At 44.6% G+C, this 23,525-nt stretch overlaps 1 long non-coding RNA gene across 22 annotated transcripts in view; it reads right to left on the minus strand.

Moving 5' to 3' along the window:
* The window catches only part of LOC113632103 (uncharacterized), a 138,848-nt gene that overhangs the window by 1,806 nt on the left and 113,517 nt on the right, over window positions 1–23,525 (minus strand). For 15 of the 22 annotated variants that reach the window (XR_003437675.1, XR_003437689.1, XR_003437682.1 and 12 more), the window contains one exon: window positions 93–976. This is a non-coding gene — a long non-coding RNA (uncharacterized LOC113632103). Of the gene's footprint in view, window positions 1–92; window positions 977–5,584; window positions 5,654–11,508; window positions 11,672–20,034; window positions 20,078–23,525 lie in introns of all 22 variants that reach the window. The other 7 variants (XR_003437673.1, XR_003437672.1, XR_003437674.1 and 4 more) reach the window with 7 other exon arrangements.

The following is a 23,525-nucleotide window of genomic DNA, read 5'->3' on the forward strand; positions in this document are numbered from 1 at the left end:
GGAGCCAGTTGCCACCGCCAAGGATGACTCTTGGCTCTCCCACTGCACATCAAAGACTGCACTCTGAGCCTCCCACAACAGATTATACCCACCTTTCCAGTGGAAGTGAGCCCCAGGCCAAGCTGTTCTTTCCCTCACTGGCTTACTTTCTCTGGGAAGCATGAGAACACAGCCAGATCCTGGGGGTCCAAATCTGGATTCTACGGCTCACAAGCTGTGTCTTTGGGCAGATTACTTCTTGGGGACTAGTTTCCCAATCTACATAAATTAGACGAATAACTCATGGTTATAAGGATTAAGTGAAATGTTGTAAGCAAAAAGCAATCCATGGTGCTGGTGCTAGGGAGTGCTCAAAAATTTTTAGCTGCTGTTATTATCATTATCATTATTATTATTAAAGTGCTCAAAGCACTTTTATTTGTTGTTTCGTCCTGTCTTAACAAGAATCTTATGAGAGAGGGGTTATTGTCACCATGTTATAAATAAACCATTTATAACCATTCTGCAGTGAAGCTCAGAATGGATGTGTGAGTTGACAAGTCACAGGGCCACTGAGCAGGAGAATTGAGTTTTCTTGGCTCCAGTGACAGTCCTGGGGGCAGCACAGCAGACAGTGCAGGATCACCTACAACAGCAGCAAGTAGTAGTAATACCTGCAGCAAGTACACTGCTCAGTTGTCTGTACATTGCTCTCACTTAATACTCACAACGACTATAGGCTCTTGTTTCTGCCATAACCTCCATTTCAGATGAGGGGACCAAAGTTCAGAGAGGTCAAGGAAGGTGCCCAGGGGTACACAGCTGGGAATGGTGGAGTTGGGGTGTCCACCTGGTCTACCACGCCCAAGCTGTGCTCTCAGCCCCTGTGCTTCTGTCTGCTGCAGCAACACCCTCAGAACAAGTGGAAGCACGTGCTTGATCAATGCAGTCAGTGAAAGGAGGACAGCTTATTCTTCTATGTGGACAATCATGTTGCCTGCAACAAAAGATAGTTTTAGTTTTATTTCTTCTTTTCCAATTCGTATGACTTTTATTTCTTTTTCCTGCCTTATAGCAGTGGCTAGAACCTCCAGTACTGTATTAAATAAGAATGATGACAGCAAACATCCTTGCTTTATTCCAGAACTTAGAGTGAATGCACTAAGTCTTTCACCATTAAATACAAAGTTTGATGTAGGGTTTATGAGGATGAAATAGTTCCCCTCTGTTCCTAGTGTACTGAGAGGGGTTTTTTTTTTTTTCATCATTAATGGGTATCTAATTTTGTCAAATGATTTTTCTGCATCAATTGACATGATTATATGCTTTTTCTTCTTTGATCTGTTGATACGGTGGACTATATTGACTGATCAAATAGTGAATCTATCTTACATACCTGGCATTAATCCTTCTCGGTCATGGTGTCATGTTCTTTTATAACTTGCTGTATTTGATTAAAGTTGGTTGATAATTTTTCATCTAAGTGCTTGACAGATCTTGGTCTTTAGCTTTTCTTTTTTTTTTTTTTAACTGCCTCTGGTTGGTTTTGGTGTCAGAAATGATGACCACATAAAAAGAATCCCCTCTCCTATCTTCTGAAAGAGACTGTGTACAATTGGCAGTAATTGCTCTTTAATAACTGTTCGGTAAAATTTTCCAGGGAAAGCATCTGGGCCTGAAGATTATTTTGGGGGAGTATTTTAACTACATACTCAATTTCTTTCATAGTTACAGAGCTGAATAAATTATCTATTTAATCTTGGCTGAGTTTTGGCAGTTTGTGGTTTTTGAGGAATTGGCCCATTTCTTCTAAATTGTTGAATTTATAAGCATAAAATTGTTTGTCATATTTTCCTATTATCATTTTAATGGCTACAGAATTTGTTGTGGTATCTCATTTCATTCCTGATACTGGTGATTTGTGTCTTCTCTCTTTTTTTTATCGTTGCCAATCTTGCTAGAGGTTATTAATTTTACTGATGTTTTTCTGAAGACCATCTTTATGTTCCCATTATTTTTTCTATTATTTTCCAGCTTTCAGTTTTATTGATGTTCTCTCCTTAGTATTTCCTTCCTTTCGTTTGCTTTGAGTTTAGTTTGCTCTTTTTAAATTTTTTGAAGTCAGAACTTAGATTAGTTATTTGAGATACTGCTTTCCAATGTAAGCATTTAGCGCCATAAATTTCCCTTTCAGCATTGCTTTAGCTGCATCTCACAAATTTTAATATATTTATCTTCATTTTCTTTCTTTCTATGTACTTTTAAAATTGCCTTTGAGATCAACTCTTTCACCCATAAATTATTTAGTTTATTGTTGAGTTTCCAGGAGTTTGGAGATTTTCCTGGTTTTGATTTCTACTCTAATTCCATTATGGCCAGACTCTATATGATTTCGATTCTTTCGAATTTGTTAAAGTTTGGATGTGGTCTATCTTGGCAAATGTTCCATGGGCCCTTTAAACGCTGTTGCTGGACAGAGCATTTTATAAATGTCAATTAGATCCTTTCAGTTGATGGTATTGTTGAATTCTTCTATATTTTTTCTTTTCTATATTTTTGCTGATTTTCTCTTTAGTAGCCCTATAAGTCCTGAGTGGGAGGTGAATGGGGAATTTAAGCTCCCAACAACAGTAGTGGATTTATCTCGTTCTTCTTTCAGCTGTCTTAGTTTTTGTTTCCTATATTGTGAAATATGTTGTTGTTTGGTTCACAGGATGGCTGTATCTTCTTTGTGGATTAATCCTATATGTCAACATGTAATCTCCCTCTTTGCCCATGGTAACTTTCTTTGCTCTGAAGTCTACTTCGATGTTAACATAGCCCCTTCCTTTTGATTAATGCTTGCATGGTATATGTTTTTCCTTTCTTTTGCTTTCAGTCTACCTATGTCACTGAATTTGAAGTGGGTTTCTTGTAAATAACATCTAGTCGGGTCGTGCTTTTTGATCCATTCTGCCAATCTCTACCTTTTAATTGGTGTACTTAGACCATTTGTATTTAAGGTAATTACTGATCTATTAGGACTAAGTCTGACTTTTTTTTTTTTTTTGTGGTACGCAGGCCTCTCACTGTTGTGGCCTCTCCCGTTGCGGAGCACAGGCTCCTGACGTGCAGGCTCAGCGGCCATGGCTCACAGGCCCAGCCGCTCTGCGGCATGTGGGATCTTCCCGGACCGGGGCACGAACCCACGTCCCCTGCATTGTCAGGTGGACTCTCAGCCACTGCGCCACCTGGGAAGCCCCAAGTCTGACATTTTATTGTTTGTTTTCTGTTTGTTCCTTCTGTTTATCATTCTTCTGTTTCTTTTTTATTGACTTCCTCTGGGTTACTTGAACGTTTTTAGAGTTCTTTTTTGCTTTAATTATATTTTCAGTATATCTCTCCATACAGTTTTCTTAGTGATCATTTTGTATGGAGACTGTTGCTGGGAAACCTTTGAGAATGAGGAAGAAGCTGCTGGTGGGCCTGGGTCTCCTTATGCCGCTGCGTAGAGGCCAAGGAGACGTATGGTTTCAACTGCTGCTGCAGCTGTGGGTGATTCAGACCACCTGATGGTATCTCAGTTTGGACCAGGAGCCAGAAGTGTCCAGGGCTTTGCTGCTGCCAGCGGACTGGATTGTCTGCAAGGACCCTAGGTCCTTGCAGACAATCCAAAGGAGGCTGGAACTTCTTACTGGGTCTCTGTTGTGCTTTCCTTCTCCTGGACTTTGGCCAGAAAGATTAGGATATTCTTGGGGTTTTTTGTTTGTTTTGCCTGAGCCTGTTGGTGGTTCCAGGTTGCAATCCTCTCCTGTGCCCTGTTCAGGGTACATGGAAGATAAAAAAGCTCAGGGAACTCAAAAAGTTGTTGTTTCTCAAGTCTTGAGGATTCTTGCCAGTCTACCTTCTTCTTTTCCAACTTTCAGAGTTCTTTTATCATTGTCTATTGAATAGCTTCCAGAGTTTTTAGTTGTATTTAGAGAAACAGAGTAGGGAAAGTGAATCTACACCATCTTGTTCCAGAACCAGATGCCAAAACAGCCTATTTTTTAAATGTTTCAGACATATTTTCTTTCCTGGTTGATTTTCCAGAAAGCAGACAAAAATACTGTCAGTGGTGCTTCCTATGATCAGAACTCCACCCTCTGCTTTCTTGGAAGAGATCAATTGCATTATTCAACGTTTCTCTGCGCCTACTCTGTGTTCAGTCCACAGGATATTAATTCCTTTGGAAAATCCAAACAGGTTATCACTTCTTTCCTGGATCGAAAGTTGGTTCATAATGTAAACACTTGTCTGTAACACCGAAAACGGCTTTTCTCTGAGTTCTCCCTGTTCCTCACCCAGTGTCTTGAAGGAAGAGGTTTTCCTTTGGAGCCGAAGGCTACGACTACGTTTATCTAGAAACAGATTACCATGGAACTACTGGAGTTTTCTTAATTACAAATGTTTAGCTGCACCAGTAAAGACCTCGTATCTGTGTTTTACTTGTTTCTCATCTTGGGCCTTTGCCTGACAATATTGGATGGGCTTTTGGCCCAGTGACCTGCGGGAATGTGCAGTATTAAAACCTGGAGTTAATGTTTAGAATTTACCACAGACACAGTAGCCAGTACACTATGCCAGCGGATCGAGCTTTCCCCTCATCAAAAAAACTAAAAAATAAAAATACTGCTTTCTATACCCTCACCATAGAGATAATCTTCTGGTTTCTCTTAAGTAACCAGAGAGTAGAGAAAAAAAAAATCCAATTTGCTGAATATCTTATACCTTGAAGACACAGTTTAGGAAAAAGTACACTGGATTTAACATGATTTATACCACTCTTTTCTTGTGCCATATATTACTCTTCCCAAGATTTTGAAAACAATTATAAAATGAATTAAAATCTGTGGCAAAACTTGTGAGTTTACATGATTTTAGGCTTACATCAGTACAGTGATTCATAGTGTGGTAAATAAAAGCAGCTTTTAAAATGGAATGTCTGTCCTTAAGTGGAAATTGAATGTTCACGTGTGAAGTAACACATTTTATATTTTCTTTTCTGAATTCCCCTTATCTCCCCTGACCATCTTTAGAAATATTTTTTCAAAACATATGCCATTTTCTGGCACTACAGGAAAAGTTTACTGCTTGAGTACAGGGTTAAAAAGAAGCCAGTAAATTCACATGCTCTACCTGATATGGGCACTGCTCGCTCCAAATTTTCAAAAGACCCAGAGAAATCATGTACACACAGCTAACCAGAATATGGAAACCGCTTTTATAAATTTTTTGAAATTATTTTTAAAATCTGTGTTGAAGCACATTTAATTTCTTTTAATTTGTAAAAGAGGGGCAATTTGAGTGATTTCAAGTTACAAATGAAGGGAAGAGTCCCAGAGACATCTGTAACCTCAGCAGAAAATGCGAACATAAAAGTTTACACAAAACCTCTATTTCCCATAGACATGTGTCAAGTGAGCATTTTATGTCAATCTCCCCACAAAGTATTTGCCCTCTACACTGATAAGGCAAAAAAAGACAAAAGCAAAATAAAAATATGAAAAAAAGTGACTGTCTTTGACTACCTTCAACAAATCTAATGTTAAAGAATAAAATAATAATAATAAACAAATCAGCTCACAGAGAAAACTGCTCTTCCTCTGGTTCCTGTTGAAGTGAGGCTCCTTTTTTATTTTTTATTTTGGGAAACCTGCAAATGAAGGCTTCCTTGAAAATGGATGAATTCTGTAGAGTTTCCAGACTCAGAAGATAAACAAAGCAGTCAAATTCTCTCCCCTCCCAACCCCTACCCTGTAAATACCCTCAGGCCACAGTCTGGGCCTCCCTCTGCTCCAGTGTCTACCAGGGGGCTGGGGGCTGGGAAGGCCAGTGAGGCAAGGGTGAGGCTATGGAGAAGGGGGAAGGGAGGGGGAGAAACGGAGAGCCAGGGGAGGTGTGCTCAAGGGGTGAACTCCAGCTGCCGCCGGTTGACAAGATCACATACATGCCCGCACACACAAAATGTACACAGTGGAACTGGTAGAGAGAACTGTTAAAAAAAAAAAGAAAGAAAGAAAGAAAGAAAGAAACGAAAGAAAGAAAAAGTACTGCTACATCAGCTAAAACTCAGTCATGTTCTTTCCTGGTTTGATGTCAGCTCGAAGGACTGGCTTGGAATTGCCCGCAGCGATATTGGGCCCCTGCCCACACAGCAGGCAGACAGCTTTCCCAGCCAGCAACAGGCTTTTAATAAAACAGAATGCTGTCCCATTACTAAGGCCACTGACAACTGTCCTGAGAATGGGCCCCAGTCCAGAAGAACTCCCTCCCCCAAAGCAGCAGCCCTGTTCCTTATCGGGAACGCCCACTCTGGGGCTGCTGGCCCAGGAGAAAGGCCCGTCTCCCAGGAACTTGCTGAGTGAATGTTTGCAGGCGGACACCGCAGATCCTGCAGCTGCCTGCTTCTGCAGGGTCCTCACCACCCTAGAGCATGCTGCCCTGCTAATTCTAGGAGTGCATTTTGGCTTTTATGAAGGCTCCGACCTTGACAGTCAAACGGGATGGGTTTAAAAATAAGGAGCTGGCTTTCACAGGAAGGTTGAAGACCTTTTGTCCCCCTCTTTCCACAGCAAGCTCTCATGAATCATGCCAAGTCTGCATCTGGACCCGATTTCCCATCTCAAGCGTAAGGAACTTTAACACTTTGGGGAGGGTCACCGGGCTATTTGTTTTCTCCCCACTTGGAATGAATTGGAGTATATTCCGTTGGGGACAGTAGTTTCTGAAGTTTTCAGCTGCAGTCTGATAAAACAACCCCACTTAATGGGTGAGCTCCCAGGGCCGGCACCGCCTGGACTGCCCTAGGGCATCGGAACTGTGATCCTGAAAGATCTCCATGAATATTGCCCCTAGCCCCACAGGCATCCACAGGGTCCTGCTGCAATGCACAGAAGTGGCTGAGCATAGAAACCACGCCATGCAACCAGCAAGGAGACTTTAATGACCTCATATGAGACTGAACTCCAACCTGAAGAGAAGTCATTGTCATTGTTAGGAAAGGTGTGACAACCTAGATTCTATCCCCAAATCTGCCCTGGCTTCCTATATAGCTTTAGACAACTTAATATGTGTGTAACTCAGTTTTCCTCATTTGTAAAATGCAGAGCAGGTTGTTGGAAGAGAGCGAATCATCAGATCATAGGCTGGTACTTTCCTTTACCACGCCCATGCAGGCATTGTGAATCCCTCACAGCACCTTTCAGTGTCCAGATGTGAAACCCAGTCAGGAATAACCAATCGATCACAGATGGCACTTGAGTAAAGACCTGTGATGGTTTCTAAGTTTTCTTCCAAGTGTGATGGTCTATGCCTCTATGAGTCTAAATCCAATCTATTTCTATTTATGTGGAAGTTCTGGGGAGGAAATTGAAGGAATTGGTGTTACAGGTGGTGTTTTCATTCCTTCTTTCGCTCGAAATTCGTGACTTTGGCAGTGAAAGGAGGAGAGAGGAAGTATACGGAGGGAACATCTGGGCATGTAGATGGTGTCAGAGTGCGGAACTGTGTCTTCTGGACCGCAGCCCAGATCCACCCCAGAACAGTGGGGTCCTGGCAGGAAGCAAGATGTATGAACCCAAATCCGAGAAGAACACGCTGCAGGAGACTTGCTAGTGTGACCAGAAAGAGTTTAACTGGAAACTTCAGAGGGAGGCATTTTTAAAAAGCTCAAATAAATCTATAAAGCCAGAAGAGCTGAAGCACAGCCCTAGAATGTCAGCTCTGTCCTTGAAAGTCAAAGAAACTGCTCTTGCTGACTCCAGCAAAAAGGGAAACGTATTAGAAGCTACAGAGACGCTCACGGAGTCAACAGGAAAGCTGGATCCTGAGCTGAGAGCCAGTTCGGCCCAGGACAGAAACTCTTCCACTGTCAAGTGTCTCCGTGGGGAATGAATGGGGCTGGCGTTGCTCAGTCCAAGGCTGCTTGACCCAGCTTGGCTCGGGACTGCCCTGGGGCAGAGCAGGGGGCTCAGCAGACAACACCGTGGACACCTTTTCTACTTCCCTGCGAGGGGCACAGCACCTGGACTCCCTGATCCACTGAGATGGCACAGGGGTCAAGGTCGGGTCACAGAGGGTCACGGAGCTGCACAAAGGCAGGGGACAGGGATTCCAGGCTACTAAAGAAAAAATGGTGCCTGGCACTGTATGTGACGGTGTCACACCATAACCACAGTGAGTGACCAGACTTGTATTAGGACAGCCCAAGAGTGCATTGCAGAGAAGTAACAAACAAACATAAAATCCAGTCCAGCAGGCCCACTGGGCAGAGTTGAGGGTGATTGCCAAGGTTAATTGCCAGGTGTGGAAAATCCATCTGGAAGGCTCGTGTGGGGTTAAAGGACAAAGAAAAAGCCAATTAATTACCAGCCATCAGGACCAAGCTGAGGGGAGTACAGGATGGAGTCTAGCAGGTGTCAGAGTCGAGCATCAGGGCCAGGGCCAGGGTGAAGGAGGGAGTAAAAAGCGGGACCCGAGGGCAGGGCTCAGGGTCATCTTTCTCCACTCTGGTGGGGTTTGTCTTGCTGGAAAGAGCAGCATTTAGTGGCTAGCTGCCATCAGCTGCATCAGAGCGGAGGAGGTGCCCAGGTGTCCGTGAAATCACTCACAGTCAGGAAGGCTCCGGAGCTCTGCTTTTTGGTGAGCGCATCTCCCAAATTCAGAGCCCAGCTCCCCCTTTTCTGGGCATGGTGCCAGTTCCCGGGGTAGGAGCCAGGCTCTGTGGTCCTGACCCTCGCCATGGCTCTGCTGGGCTGGGGGCCCGGGTTGCTAGGAGGTTGGGGGAGGGGCTGGTGGAGGAGGCGGGCAGGGGGAGGGGCTGGAGCACCATCTCGCTCCCAAATGAAGCAGCAGCAGAGCCAGATGGAGAGACCAGAGCCTGGGGACGTTGACAGGGCTCTGATCCAGCTGTGCCTGAAGCCGATCGACTTTTGGACTTTGTTTGATGGTGAGCCCTTGGGGAAAATTCCCTGAGCCCATAGACTCTCTTTTTGTGTATAAGCCAGTTTGAGTTGGATTTCTATCGATTGTCACCACAAAGGGTTTCAGTAACAGATAGGTAATAATACTGATATTGATCACGACACTGCACTATTTCCTTCATAACAACTCTAGGAGGTTAAAGCTATCATCACGCCCATTTTGACATGAAGGAACTGAAGCCTGAAAAGATGGGCAAAATTTCCTAGTGCCACACAGTCTTAACTTGAGGGTCCAGGGGTTCGAGTATCTGATCCCAAGTGAGGAAAGAGATTGGGGGGAAATCCCAAATTCTGCTTATATAATAGCGACTAATCCCAGTGAGGGACAAAAAGAAAGGAAATACCTAGAAAAAAGCCCAATGTGGTCCCAAAGGGTGATCACTGGTGATCTCAAATCTTTAGAAAGGCACCCAAAGGTGAAGAGAGACACAGAATCAAGGAGAACATGCATGAGGGGCCCGTACCTGTGAGAACAGTCCTGGGAAGGGCTAATGTCCAGAATAAGCAGAAGTTACTGTGGAGCCACAATGTTAGGAAGGTTTTTAAAGCCACTGGAAGAGTAGAACAAGAAAGGGACAGGGCTCTGCATGGAGAAGACTCTGAAGTGTAAAGACTTGACAAAAAGGAGTCAGATTCAGCAATTTCAATTTAGCTTCCCTGTTTTCTAGTTCTTTATAATGTTCTTCCAAAGGTAGAACCCGGGGCTGGTGAGAAGACAAGGCAGCGCTCGGATACCCAGACATGCTAAATGAGTTCGTCTTCAGCCCAGGCAAAGATGGAAGCCCTCAGATGACCTCAAAGAAGCACCGTGATTAAACACTGGGCAGCTGACCCCTGGGCAAACTGTCCATTTTCAAAAATTGTAAAAGGGTAGGTTGCTTGATGGTAATCCCTGGGGGAATATTCTAGAACTTTTGACCATGCAGATTGAAAACTTTTCAAAAAGAACACGGGGGTGGAGGACTTCCCCGGTGGTTCAGTGGTTAAGACTCTGCCTTCCAATGCAGGGGGCACGGGTTTGACGGGGAACTAAGATCCCGCATGCCGCAGGGTACAGCCAAAAACTAAAAACAAGCAATTCAGCTCCTTCATGTATTGAAAAAAAAATTATTTAAAAAAACAAAAGAACACGGGGAACAACATGGGTTCAAGTCCCCCACCGCTGCCCCCTACCACCAAACACCCGGGAATCTTTTGTGATCGAACAGGTGCAAGCTGGTAAGCGTTGTATACCTAAAATAACATCAACCAAGCAGCTGACAAAGTCTCGTTCTTGAAATGGAGGAATGTGGACCAGGTGAAAATAAGATGAGGTGGATCCCTAGCTAGTTGAAAAACAGAGCCCAAACAGAAAGATGAACACTTTGAAGTCTTGTTGAGGTCGGGGACGGGGGGATCCTAGATCTGTGCCAGCGGCTGTGTCCTTCCACCCGCCCAGCCTTAATGGTGTCCCTGGAGTGTCCTCTGACGCCACTGATGGCGCAGGAATCAGAGCCGCACCACGGTCGAGGGTATCAGTGCTGGGGGCTAATGCAAATCCATCTGCTAGCCACTCCCTGCTGACCCTAGGAAACTCACTTCCGCTCTCAGAGCTGCAGTTTCTTTCTTTGTCTGCGCAATGGGGATAAGAACAACCCCATTCCCCACCCGCCCCCAGCGATGTCATCCGTAGGGCTGAGGCCGGGGATGTGAAGCACACAGTTCGGCGTCCGGCCGTGACAGCTAATGCCTTTGTCAGCATTAGGCTGTTGCCCTAGGGCTGGCCATCTCTGTGCCACCCCACTGCCCCGACCTGGGAGGCACGGGACCTGGATCCCCGCTGCCTCGGCTCCAAGTCACAGTAGCCTTGTGACTTTGGTCAAGGCACCCCACCACTCCAAGCCCCGGTTTCCTCATCTGTAGACACAGCTTTCAAAGCCTTGAACAAAGATGTCAAAGGCACTTGTGTCAAATATGTGGGCAACTAGAAGCTCAGAGGGACAATAAATGAAATAAATAACCAAATCGTGAATGACGCAAGCTCATTTCAACTGGACGGAATAAGAGGCCAAACCAACAAGATCGATAAAAATCGAGTCAGAATATATGTCAGTAAAAACACTGAGAATTAGAAATGAAACACAGAAGAACATGCAGGGTAGGGGCATGGCTGTCAGCTGCCTGTGTGAAAATAAGATCTAGGGAAAAACCCAGATGTCCAAAAGTAGCATGTGAAATAGCTAATGGACCAGAGTGACCTGGGAAGCCATGTACGGTTCTGAAGGCTGAGAAGTAGGTGTCAGAATATTCTGACACCTTGGAATTTAAATGGAAATTATGCTACAAGATAAAAAGCCAAAGACCAAATAATATCTACTTGATAGACATAGTTATGTAGAAGTGTTACATGCAAATTTATAGCAATTGGTGGAAATGTTTCTCTAAACGTTGTACCCTCACCCCCAGAACAAAAGAAAGTCTGGTAGTTTTCGTTGCCATGGAGTTAATGTCAGTGAGTAATGCATGGGATTGCTAAAAGCTGATGTACCTTTAGTTGTATCAGTGGAAGTATAATGTCTCTATAATGTGCTGGCCCCAGGTACCAGGTATGTCAATCTCCTAAGAGCTCATCCAGGTAACAGGCGTGATGGAACACGGTGATGGGTGTGGCCATCCCGCACAAACGGATTCAAGTATACTTCTGGACTGACCTTTTGAGAAGAAAATTAACAATAGATGGAGGAATTAAATGTGGAAATGAACTCACTGTACCACTAAAAGAAAATAGGAATAAACATTTATCTGCACCTGGGAGGGATGAAAGCATCCTAAAGATAAAATTAATGGGAATAATCATAAAGGAAAATATTGGTAGACATAAAAAATTTTAAACTTCTCAGTCATAAATTACCATAACAAAATTAAAAGACAAGAAAATAACTGGGAAACATATATGACAGATAATGGGTAATTATGTGTGTGTGTGTGTGTGTGTACATAGCACAAGACTAACAGAAAAACAGGCAAAAACACATAGCAAGTATTTTAAAGGAAACTAAATGCAAATGGTCTATAAGAAATTAAAAGATGCTCAACAACAACAAAATAAATGCAAATAAAAACAGTAAGCTAGGGACTTCCCTGGTGGCTCAGTGGTTAAGAATATAGGGGATATATTCCAATATAGGGGATACAGGTTTGATCCCTGGTCCGGGAAGATCCCAAATGCTGTGCAGCAACTAAGCCTGTGCACCACAACTACTGAGCCCACGAGCCGCATCTACCAAAGCCCGCGTGCTCTAGAGCCCGTGCTCCGCAACCACAGAAGCCACTGCAGTGAGAAGCCCGTGCACCGCAACGAAGAGTAGCCCCCGCTCGCTGCAACTAGAGAAAGCCCATACGCAGCAACGAAGACCCAACGCAGCAAAAAAATAAGCACAAATTTTAAAAAGATCAAATAAAACAACAACAGTAAGCTAACATGTGTCCTTCAAGACGGCAGAAATAGATGACGGTATATACAAGGGTCCAGGGACAGGGCAACAGTGTAGCTGGGGGTGCTAATTAGTTTCCCTCCTGGCACTCAGTAGCTGAGTGTCTCTGAGTCCTTGATTTAGCCTTCCAAGTCATAAACTGAAGATCATCGTAATTCCTGTCTGACAGGGTTGTCAGGAGGATCGGCCGAGATTACTCTCACCCAGTGGTGACACTTCGTGAAATTTTTTCTAATTAGAGGCAAGCCAGCCGGGCATGGCTAAATAATTCATGATACATTTATAAGGTGAACTATTACACAGGCATTAAGCATATTATAAAAGACTATTTCCTAACGAAAACTGCTAGAGATATTGTGATCCCAGTATTGTAAAGTAAAATACTATATACTTTTTTATATACAGAAAAAAAAATAGCCAACATTTTGTTTCTTCTTTCATCTCTAGGTGATGGGCTTTACAGGTGTTTTCTTCTTCTTTTTTTTTTTTTTTTTAGAAAAATCAAAAGCTATAAAGACAAAAACGGTATTGAAACTAAACAAAGTCAAAATGAAGCAAATATCTTCTATTGTGCCCTGACAATGTCAACTGGCATGTTTAGATTGCTGGGAACCTTGAATGACATGAAGCAGTTGGGGAAGATGACTCTGGGGGTCCAGGGAGTCAGGCTGAGAGGGAAACTCTTCTCCACACACTGGTTTGAATCTCTGACACTTTGGACCATGGGCAAGGGTTATCGATTAAAAATATTTTTTTAAATTTAAAAAGTAAGATAGCTGTGTTCTTTTTTTCTCCCCAGGGGCAGCCAGAGACAGCAGGTAAGTAGCTGGGTGCCCAGGTGGACGCCATACCCCTGAATCCTGGCCGGGTCACCACGGCCTGGCCAGATATCCTAGGCGTCAAGACCACAGGATGGAAGGTCTGGGGCCGGACCTCAGCTGTGTGCCGTGTGGAGGCGTGTTCCACGCCCACTTGTGGCCGTCACCTCACATCTGGGGGCCTGCTGGAACCCGCTCCTCTGCTCGGAAGTTTTCACCTAATTGTGAATTAATTAGTACACGTTAGCGGTGAATCCTATAGCCTCTCAAAATCCTTTTGGAGACAGGCAGAGGAGAACATGTTTTAAATCTGAAATCATTAAAATGTCACCGTTACTTGTGCCCCCTAGGTACCGGGGAAGGGGAGGGGTTCATGGATGGCGAGCCAGTGCATGACCAGGGCACTGTTCACAGCTCCAGGTCCCCTCATTTGACCTCTCCCCAGGGCAGGTTTCACACAAAACCCCTCAGTCTGCTCTTTTCACTGCACCTCAATGAGAAACAAACTCTCACCGACCCTGGACCCTGAGCGGGGGTGAGCCCATCGCAGGGTCCCACGGCTTCTTCAAGGACAGGGCTGCACTGTGGCTCTGGGCTCTGTCGCAGTGTCACTGCACGCAGGCTCCTGGCTCAGAGTCTGTCTTCTGAATCCCAGCAGCTGTGGGTGACGGCCTGCTGCTAAATCCCTAGTGGGCCCAGCTTGGCGCTCGGCTCCTTGGCGAGCTCCCAGCTATCACGCTGTAAAGGACGGGTGTCCTTGTGTCCCTTGAGGGCCTGGCCAACTGCCTGTGGATGTGTGCAGATGTGGAAGGCTGTCTCGACCCCTCTGGAAGGTTTGCATCTACTCAGGACTTCCCTCAAGGCCCACTCGAGGCTGGCTGTCAGAGGAGTCCAGCAGAGAACCTGGGTTACTCTTACAGATGGCCAGATGGAGACTGTTGTTTATCTATCTAGCTATTTTTGGCAGGGGAAGATTTGTTTTGATTATACCTTTTTTTAGTTAAATTGAAGTACAGTTGATTTACAATGTTGTGTTATTTTCTGCTATACAGCACAGCAATTCACTTATACATATATATAATGCATACATATATGTTCTTTTCCAGATTCTTTTCCTTTATAGGTTATTACAAAATATTGAGTATAGTTCCCTATGCTATACAGTAGGTCCTTGTTGGGTATCTATTTTATATATCGTAGTGTGTATCTGTTAATCCCAGCCTCCTAATTTATCCCTCCCCCGCCTTTCCCCTTTGGTAACCATAGATTTGTTTTCTATGTCTGTGGGTCTATTTCTGTTTTGTAAATAAGTCCATTTGTATCTTTTTTTTTTTTAGATTCCACACATAAACGATATCACGTATTTGTCTTTCTGACTGTTTTTCGATGAGGTAGGGAAGTGCTGAGTAAGAGGCCTGGAGCAACCCCTCTGTGGATGAGCCTACGTGGGTGTGTGTGTGCACGTGCGGCGTGCACCTGTGCACAAGTGCATGTGCATGAATGCTTGCACATGGGCTGAGTGTGCATGTGTGATTGTGCACGTGTGTGCACTGTGTCCACGTGGGCACCAGGCAGGTGCAGACATCCCCCGGCAGCTGCACAGGTCTGCTCCGTGGTCTGACTGGAATCCCCTTCCCGTTCATCAGACGTTTCACACACGGAAAGGTTAGAGACATTGGCCACCTGCCGTGCAAGATCAAAACATCTGGGTGCCTGGCGTGGCCAACAGGGCTGTTTCCGCGGGCAGAGGCGCTGCCTGGCGAGACACCAGCTGACCTGTCGGTGGACAGGGAAACAGAGTTGTTTCCTGTGCCTTTGATGTTGGGGCCCTGAGGGGTCAGCCTGGGCATTTGTTCTGTGCCCACTTTTCTGGCTCAGGAGGAAAGTAGGCCCACGCTGGGCAGGAAGCACAGCTGCCAGCATTTCTGGTTAAGGACATGACGAGGGAGGAAGAAAGGAAGAAGAAGAGAGGGGGTGGGGGAGGGGAAAAGGAGGGACTACCAACTTGGACTGGAGGGGAGGGGACCCCGATGAGGTTTGGAGAGGGCAAGCAGGGAGCTTGGTGCAAACCCACACCTGCGTTTCTCTCGAAATCACTCGCACGCAGGCTGATGGGGGGCAGCACAGGCCCCGCTACCCGGGCCTCCTGCGTGCCTGGCTGGCTGGGTCTCAGATCCACAGCAGTCCTTTCTGGTCAGCTCTGGGCTCTAGACGACAGCCTCAAGGAGACGGTCAAGGTGGCTGAAAGGGTCTCCTCACCACCATGGTGTCCTGGCTTGTTTGGGGGGGACCAGAGAGCCCTTGCAGCTAACCTGCTGGGGACCTCTGGGAAATGACACTCCTCCCCTGGGCCTCACCATGTTGAATACTAATCGCAAAGTGGACTATTGAAGTATTTATCTGAGGGGAATGGAGGGTTTGGAAGCGGAAGCCAGGGGGAGTTTGTTAAATGTGGAAATGTACGGTGTGCATGTACACGGGGGACTTTTTCTGAAAGCACAAAATATTGCCACAGTGCTGTTAGGAGGTCCTGCATCCCCAGATACACACGTGGGTGGAGGAACACCTGTAGCAGCAGAAGGGGGTCGACGGTTCACGACCGCATGTCTGTATGAAGGCCAGCATGTGTGTGTGTGTGTGTGTGTGTGTGTGTGTGTGTGTGTGTGTGTGTGTTGGGGTGAAGGGGACTCCAAGGACCCCTGAGTAGCGTATGGAAAGTAAAAGTACCCAACACTCAGCTCAAGCAATTGTTTTTCTCCTGGAGGCTAACATTCACGGGCAGGTAGCCAACAGGCACATTAGGATAAGAGATGTTATCTGTTTAAAATACGTTTGCAAAATACATCTTGATGCAGTGAGTGCGCAGCGCGCCCTAACCCGTGTGACACTGCCTTGGCCCGGTGGCCACGCCGGGCGCGCACTGGAGCTCACAGGCCAGCGTTTGCAAAGCCCAGCCCTCACTTCTCACTCGTCCACTTCCCTCCGGGGTGGATAAACACATTCCCAAAGACCACAGCTGGGGTGTCTGGGAGCCAACAGAAGCTGCTGCTCCCTGCCTTGCTGGAGCTGTCGCTGCTACCGTAGCAAAGACTCGCCATCTCCAGGTTGGAAGACACCCCGGAGGTCACTCATCCCTCCGATGCTGGAAGCCCAGGTCCCTGCGGATACCCTCCTGCAAGGGCCTGGGTTCTGCCAGGCCCCCCCGCTCCTGGGTAAAGCACTGCCCCTGCCTGCACCGCACGGCTGTCCTTCCCCGCATCTAAAGTTTCTGGGTCTGTAGTGCCGCCACTCTTCAGGCAATAGCAAACCAGCATTTATTGGGCATTTACTGTGAGCCTGGCACCGTCTAAGCACTTTATCTGCATCGCCTCATTGGACCCACCCAGCAACGTTTGAGAGAGAGATACCATTATTACCCCATTTTACAGATGTGGAAGTGGAAGCTGGAGGGCTTAAAGGATTTGTTCCAAATCCTGCCATCCGTGGAATTAGTGTGGAGTCTGGGCTTGAACCCAGGTTTTTTCAACTCTGAATCCCAGCTCCTTCTCATCAAACTCCCTGTTCTCCCGACTCCACATGGACATGCACATCACTCCTCTCCTGGACACATCCCCTAGCTTTTTTCCAGATCCCTCCCACCGACCTCTACAATTTCATATCCCCAAAGGGCAGGGGTTCCCCTTTGCTCAGAACTGAGTAAACAAGAAAACGCAATGGCTCAAAGCACCCCGGTGAGGGTCGGACAGACCTGACTTAGCATTCTGTTTTAGCCTCAGCAAATGCCTGTCTCCTGTTTCCCATGGGTAAGAATAGAGACCTACGCACAGGGTGGGTGTGAGACTTAAACAAGATAAAACAGAAAGAGCTCCCAGCCGGTGTCAGCACAGGAGCGGCAGCTCTGCTAAGGGGGTGCGTAGTGACAGATGTGATAAAGGAAGGAGGACATGTGGGTGGAGGTTGGCCACCAAGTTTCACTCCGTCCCCAACTTCTGACTTTAAGAATCTCCCACCAGCAGGAGAGGGTTTGCTCAAGGACACACACACTAGGAACCCTCAGACCTCAGCCTGGCCGTGGCTTTCTCACTCCACGTTAGCATTTCCTGGGGAAGCACCTGCAGGAGTGGGAAGGGGGTGGGCAGAGGGGCTGGGGAGACTGAAGGCTCCCCTTCAGGAAGCCAAGGAGAAGGTGGGCTCACCAACACTCAGGCGGTGGGCACAGACCTCTAATCTGGCTGCTGTGGAGTTCCCTGTGCCACATCTTGGCCAGCTGCCTCCTCTCGGGGCCTTGGGTCTTCCCACCCTTCAGGGATGATGGGGAAGTCAATTCTGAAGTTCATGAATTCCCAGGCATGAAGGTGCTGTACAAACGTAGACTTTTAAACAAAGGTCCTCATGTCTTCAAACCTCACCTTCTCTAAGAATCCTCCCTGCCCACCTCCGAGGTCCGCCCTTGACCTCTGGTGCTAAACTGACATCCTACCTACCCCGGGGCCGCCTGTCAGGCTCCACCCCTGGGTCTGGCTTTACTCTTCCTTCATAGCACACGTCTGTCCTCTTCCCTGCTAATCCCACGGCCTAGAATGACTCCTGGCACCGAAAACAAGCTCACTAAATAGTGGTTAAATGAACAAATGAACGAATGAAGGAATGATTCTTTATATCATTTCAGAAAACTACAAAACTCAGTATGTCAGGGCTGTAGGTGACATTTTCAAATATGACCCTGTGTTCTGATGAAGGTTTATTCAGACCATTAAAAAGTATGCTCAGATTAAAAGGGCCTGGAAACAGCTCGGGGATCCCTCGATAGGAGGACAGATCAACAAGCTGTGGTATATTCGTGTGATGGAATACAACTCAGCAGTAAAAAGGAATGAAGGACGAAACATGGATAAACCTCAAAACATTATGTTGAAAGAAGAAAGCCAAACACAAAAGAGTGTCTGATGCATGTTTCCATTCACATGAATTCTAGAACAAACAAAACAACCTAGGATGCTAAAAAGCAAAACAATGTTTGTCTCTGGGGGGTGGCTGGGGACAGGGATTGACTGGGAAGGAGGACGAGGGAATTTCTCAGGTGATGGACCAGACCCTATATCTTGATAGAGGGTGGGTTTTACTCATCAAGCGGTCCACTTAAGATTTGTGCATTTTAATGTATGTACAACTTTTTTTTTTTTTTGCCTCTGCGGTACGCGGGCCTCTCACTGTTGTGGCCTCTCCCGTTGCGGAGCACAGGTTCTGGACATGCAGGCCCAGCGGCCATTGCTCACGGGTCCAGCCGCCCCGTGGCATGTGGGATCCTCCCGGACCGGGGCACGAACCCGTGTCCCCTGCATCGGCAGGCGGACTCTCAGCCACTGCGCCACCAGGGAAGCCCATATGTACAACTTTTATCTTAAAAAAGGAAAGATATAAACAAATACAGAACTGTAATTAATAACACGCATGCTGAGATATTTAAGGGTGAATATTTGCAACTTACTTTGAAATGCATCCTAAAAGTGAGATGAGGACTTTCACTTCCAGGAAGTTGGAACAGACATAATTATCCATTCCTCCTGCCACCCACCACTAAAAACCCTGGACATTATATACAATACAAACATAAGAAGATTCTGGAAGGTGGAGAGAAGACAGACTGATACGGACCTCGGGACGGGTAGAACAGAGTGGTGAGCTCTCTGGTTTCTTTTTGCCTGTGTCTCCCATGTGAGGTATTGAAGAAGCCGGGAACCCAGAAATTCCAAAAGAGAGCAAAGAAAGAGGAAGCTCCCACAAAAGCCTGCTCTCTCTAGCCAAATGGCCCGGAAAGGGCCAGCCCAGCAAGAAAGAAAAGTTTTAGGCAATAACTCTTCCACTCTAGCCAAACACCACAGAAAATACTGCAGCCCTACCTTCATCAGCAAAGGCCAAGGGGAGCCCTGACGTCCACCATCATCACCAGGCTGCAACATGCCGCAACCACCCTGCCCCACCCTGCCTGCCTCCCACCCCAGGGTGGGGTCTGAGAAGGCTGAGCAGGGAGCTGAAACTTTCATCCCCACTCAGTGGTCACAAGCTCCTCCCCAGTAACAGTGGAGACCACGCGGGGAGGCTGGACTTTCGTCCCCACACAGCAGTAACAAGGAGCAAGGGTGGTATCTGGGAGAACTAGTGGGGAGTCAGGACCCTTTTAACCTCGCAGGGGTAACAAGGCCATGTGAGGAATAGCATCGAGGCACTCTGACACCACCACATGGGGTAGCTATCAGTGGAAGCCTAGCACTTCTACCCATACCCAGCAGTAAGAAGGAGACCCCTTCCTTGGGTGTCAACAGAGGTCAAGTGAGGGACCTGGACTTCCACCCCACATGGCAGTAATGAGAGAGCTCACTGCCACTCCCCCCCCCACACACCTTCACCCACAATGTCAGAGGAAGCCAGTGAAAACAGATCGAAATAAGATACAGAGTCTCAAAACATAATACCCCAAATGTCAAGCTTTCAGTAGAAAATTGCTCATCATACCAAGAACCAGGACGACCTCAAACGAATGAAGTAAGCCAATGAATAAATGCTAACACCAAGATGACAGAGATGTTAGAATTATCTGACAAACATTTTAAAGCAACCACCATTAAAATGCTTCAAAGAGCAATGACAAATACTCTTGAAACAAATTAAAAAATAGGAAGAGAGATAAAATATAAAGAACTAAATGGAATATTTATCACAGAAAAATACAGTAATAACAACAGCAACGACCAAAACACCCACCTGAATGGAGGCACTCAACAGCAAAATAGAGGAACACAGTGACCTGGAAGATAGGACAGCATTAAATATCCAATCTGAACAACAGAGAGAAGAAAATAGGCTGGGGGATTAAAAAAAAAAAAAGGCACAGAGCCTCAGGGACCTGTCTGGTTATAGCAAAAGATCTAACTTCTGTGATATCCATGTTCTGGTAAGAAAGGAAAAGAGGGCGAAACTGAAAAAGTACTCAATTAAATAAGGGCTTAAAACATCCCAAGTTTTGCCAAAAACAAAAGCACAAACAAAACACACAGATTTAAGAAGCTGAGCAAACTTCAAACAGAATAAACCCAAAGTAATCCATATCGAGGCACATCATAGTCAAACTTCAGAAAAACAAAGAGAAAAATATATATATTGAAAACACAGAGAAATGACACTACCTGTGGGGAAAAAAATTTGAATAACAGCACATTTTCATTAGAAACCATGGAGGCAAGAGTACTCTCATGTGCTGAAGGAAAAGAACTGCCAACACAGAACTGTATATTCGGTTGAAAGGTCCTTTCCAATGAAGGATCCTTCAGGAATGAAAGGGAAATTAAGACATTTTCAAAAAAAAGAAAAACTATATACCACTAGCAGATATATCAATACCACATAAGAATGGCTAAAAGAAGTTTCCTAAACAGAAAAGAAACAATAAAAGAAAGACTTCTGGAATGTCAGTAAGGAAGAAACAACACAATAAGCAAACATATTGGTAATACTGGTAAATACAATGGGCTTTCCTTTTCCTCTTAATTTTTCTAAATTATGTTGACGGTTGAGGCAAAAACTGTAACACTGCTAATGTGATTCAAAATGTATATGGAAGAAATATTTAAGACAATTATATTATAAACAGGGAGGGGAAAGGGACATAAAAAGACATAAATGTTCTATAGTTGACTCAAACTTGCTAAATGATGACGCTAGTAAACTATGGTCTCAACAGATGCAAAAATATCATTTGATATAATCCAACAGATATTCCTGGTAAAAACTCATGGCAAACTAAGACTAGATGGGAACTTTCTCTATCTGATAAGGGGCATCTACTAAAAACTAACAGCTAACATCATTATTGATGGTGAAAGACTGAATATTTTCCTCCTAAGATCAGAAACTCTCACAGATTCTATTCCACATTGTACTGAAGATTCAATCCAGAGCAATATGGCAAGAAACAGAAATAAAAGCGAGCCAGATTGGAACTAGAGAAGTAAAGCCGTCCTCATTTGCAGATGACATGAGAATCTACGTAGAAAATCCTATAGAAACAAAAAGTTACTGGAATGTAAAAAGTGACTTTAGTAAAGATATACAGTACGAGATTAATGTACAAAAGTCAATGGTATTTCTGTATACTTTCAATGAACAATTGGAAATTGAATATTTTAAAATATCACTTACAATAGTATCAAAAAGTATAAAATATCTAGGGTAAGTCTGACAGAAGATGGACAATATCTATACACTGAAAATTACAAAACATTGCTGAGAGAAATTAAAGAGAACCTAAATAAACAGAGAGATACTGAGTTCATGGGTTAGAAGACTCAATATTTTTAAAAAGATTTTTTTAATTGAATGAGTCTTTAAATTCTATAGTGCTTTACAATTTTCAAAAGTTTCACACACATGATTTCATATAATCCCATAATAACCCTTTTTCCCCCTACCCCTATATTACTCCTCCCCACTTCCCTCTCCCCACTAGTAACCACTAGCTTGTTCTCTATATCTGTGAGAAGACTCAATATTTTTAAGGTGTAAATTCTCACCAAATTGATCTGTAGATTCAATGTAATACTGATCAAAATCTCAGCAGATTTTCTGTAGAAATGGACAAGCTGATTCTGAAACTCATATGGAAATGCAGAGGACTTAGAATAATCAAAACAACTTTGCAAAAAAAAGCAAAGTTGAAGAACTTACATCACTTGATTTCAAGACTTATTATAAAGTTACAATAATCAGGACAGTGGAGCAAAGACAAGCACAAACACCAATGGAACTTCAGAATCAAGAGTCTAAAATTAGACTCATTTATGGACAACTGATTTTTTAACAAAGGTGCGAAGCAATGCAGTGGAGATATGATAATTTTTTCAAGAAATGTTGAGGGCACACTGGGATATCCAAAGGCCAAAAATGTGAACTTTGATCTGTACCTCATACCATTTACAAAAATTAACTCAAAATGGATCATCATAGATTGAAATAGCTATAGCTTCTAGAAGAAAATCTTCATGACCCTGGGTTAGGCAAAAATTTCTTAGATACAAAGCCAAAAGCATAATCCATAAGAGAAAAAAATGATCAATTGGAATTCTTTAAAATTAAAAACACACACACACACACACACAAATTAAAAACAAAAAGTCATTGTTAAGAAAATGAAAAGACAAGTTATAGTCCGGAAGAAAACATTTGCAAATCATGTCTAATAAGGGGCTTATATTCATAATATATAAAGAACTGCCAAGACTCAATAATAAGAAAACAACCCAATTTTTTAAAAATGGGCGAAAGTCTTTTCTTTTTTTTAATAAACTGGGTAATGTTCTTCCTTAATGCAAATATGAATTCAACTTCTTTTTCCTAAAAACATGGATTAGAAGTCTTATGTGAGTCAAGGTCAGGCTCACTATGGCGTTGTTTCAACCACACTTCTACTATATTAATCACCACTATCAGAGAAACCCAGATTAAGATCTTTTAAATAACAGCTTGTATTTACTGAAAATTCTCTCTCTCTCTCTCTCTCTCTCTACATATATATATATGTGTGTGTGTGTGTGTGTGTGTGTATGCAAAATATTTAAACAGACATATCACCAAAGAACATATATGAATGACAAACAAGTATATGAAAAGATGCTCATTATTATTAGAGAGATGCAAATTAAAATCACAAAGAGCTCTCACTACGCATGTATTAGAATGATTACAACAGAAAGTCTGACTGTAGTAAGCACTAATGAGGGCAGGGAGCAACTGGAATTCTCACATTTGGCTGGCGGGTTTTTAGAAATGATGCGGAGATCCTTAACCAAATCTTTTCAAACCCCACTCAAGGAATCCATTCAAGGAACTGTCTTAACGTCTTCCCTGCCCAATTGCCTCTTCACAGGGCCATGGTAAAGCCAGCTTTCCAGGGTCACACAAGGCCACCTCCAGCAGCAGTGAGCTTCTCACGTCAAGCAATCTGGAGTAGATCTAGTTTAACAACAATCTTTCTGGTGTTTTCTTGGAGGCCCCAGACTGCCCTCTTTAGGTTTGCTTGTCCTTGGATTGAGGTGACTTCAAGGCGGCACAGTGCCCAGTGCAAAGGGAAGAGAGGAAGGCAGAATGCACCTCGACTCTGCAATCTGTTCCTAACAGTTTTTTGAGGGTTGAACACCACTCTCGGTGTGTGTCAGCGCTTGAGCTGTTTCTGTCTGACTGTGTCTCTGCCTAGGTGGTAG

The sequence above is a fragment of the Aethalodelphis obliquidens genome, unplaced genomic scaffold (assembly GCF_003676395.1).
Source record: "Aethalodelphis obliquidens isolate GAN/ISIS:26980383/991018 unplaced genomic scaffold, ASM367639v1 scaffold35, whole genome shotgun sequence".
Taxonomy (NCBI): Eukaryota; Metazoa; Chordata; class Mammalia; order Artiodactyla; family Delphinidae; genus Aethalodelphis; species Aethalodelphis obliquidens.